A 2,083-nucleotide genomic window follows, 5' to 3' on the forward strand; every position below is an offset into this window, starting at 1 on the left:
AAAAAAAAGGTAAGTTTTGATTCGATCTGCCATATCGGTAATAATTGACTGTCTATGCTTTTTTTAAAGAGAAAAACAAAAGAAAAAATTTTATATTGCAACATCAAAAATATCAGGAATATTGATGATATTTTTGAATTATAATACTCTAATGAAGTAAATTCGACAAAATTTTAAATTGATATTAAATTGATATAACAAAAAATATTTTTTTATCAACTTTCTGATAAGAAAAAAGATTATGGTTTTATTAAAAGCCTATTATTAAAATTTTTTAAATCTAAAAACATCTAAATCTTGGAGCTTAAATCGAGAGCAAAAATTAAATCATAAAATTAAATATTACAACTGTTCAGGCGAAATATTCATTGCACTTAATTCTTCCTTAATCTTTCCTATGCAACATGCAGTTTTACTATATTGTCTATGAGAGATGACGATTATTTGTTTTTGTTTACATTTATCTACACTACGGTGTACATTACTACACTGCGATGCGTTAGAAAGTGTTACAATAATCATTGAACCATTTTCCATAATGATCTTTTTGTATTGCATTGATAAAGACAAGACTTTAAAGTTATCTAACAAATACACAAATCTGCAAATTAAACGTGAGAAATACTATAAATATAAATTTCGAAGAGTAGAAGATAATATCTATTCGCAATTTAATGAAATAATCCGAATGATAAGAAGAAGTTATGTTATAATTCTATCACATAAATTGTATTAATATCTTGCAGACACGTATATATGAAAATAAGCGATAGAACTTGTACAACTTTTCTACACATTTACCTCTATGATACTTTACGATAACACGCGTTCACCCAATAAAATTATTATAAAAAATAAAACTGAAAAATTATCGGATAATTTCTGTTAACATTACTGTTATCTCCAAAAAGTGATATATACGGAAAAATAAATGTTGACTTGTAACAAGAACAGTTTTCTCTGTTCCATCGAACCGAGATCTTCCACTTGGACAACATTTGATTTTTAACAATTATCGCAAATACACCTTTGTTTTAATATATCTTAATGTAGATCAATTGCCGATATATACATAATACGCAGGAAGAAAACAACGGATGACTGAAGTACGTTGGTGCAGCCATGATTTATCGACTTGCTTCCATCGTTGTGAACACTTTGGAATCGAATTATGCATGATGCATTTCAGGTGTACGATGTATATCGATTCTCGTTTCATATGCACGTCATATGCGCATACATATATAATCAAGTATTTCACCAAACTGAGATTTATTTCCTTTTCCTTTTCTTTTTCTTTTTCTTTTTTATTTTGCAACTATACCAATGAAATCTTGCAATATTTTTCCTTATATAAAAATAATAAATGAAATCTTTAACTGCATAAATGAAAAACAATAGTTGTGGTATGATATGTTCAACGAAAGAAAATCTAAAGACACCTCTATATTAATTGACTTAGGAGCGATCGCTGGTGAGAGATACAGAAATACGAATATACTGTCATGGTCGTTCCAAACCATTGTATCGATACAGCTGCAGATTCGGATTGTTTGAACAAAAAGCTGGCGACTACAATTGTTACATCTAGTTGGTCGATATATAATTCCAAGTTTGACTTACGTTTTCGTATAAGTTTTCATGGTGTTCGAGCTGGATGGGAGTCGTGACAACTCGCATCTACACACAACTTTCCATCCTTGTCCTTCCTTTACATTCTTACGCCTCCACTGCTCTAAATTTCGTGATTCGTTAAATCTTACACATCACGAAATGTTCACTGATTTTACATGTAAAAACAGAAAATTCTGCAATATTTCGAATAACATTGATCAATATAATTTTAAACTTGCAATTATTGCAAATATATTTTTTTACTTGACAGGTATCAAATATTAAATAAAAAATATAAAGATCTTTTTGTTGTTCTGTGCAACAATAAATTCACTGTAGTTGTACCATATTCACAAATGGTAATAAATATAACGAAGCTTGTGATAATCAAATTTTGTGCAATTCTATCATCGATATGAACTTATTTACCATGTGTATGTGTACATATACATATATACATATATTTTAT

The 2,083-nt window shown here is 28.6% G+C and overlaps 1 protein-coding gene across 2 annotated transcripts in view; it reads left to right on the plus strand.

Annotated features, from left to right (window-relative positions):
- Positions 1-2,083, plus strand: part of LOC108748055 — a 16,996-nt gene that overhangs the window by 2,162 nt on the left and 12,751 nt on the right. The gene's annotated exons all lie outside the window — the stretch shown is intronic.

Source organism: Trachymyrmex septentrionalis, unplaced genomic scaffold (genome assembly GCF_001594115.1).
Source record: "Trachymyrmex septentrionalis isolate Tsep2-gDNA-1 unplaced genomic scaffold, Tsep1.0 scaffold21, whole genome shotgun sequence".
NCBI classification, from domain to species: Eukaryota; Metazoa; Arthropoda; class Insecta; order Hymenoptera; family Formicidae; genus Trachymyrmex; species Trachymyrmex septentrionalis.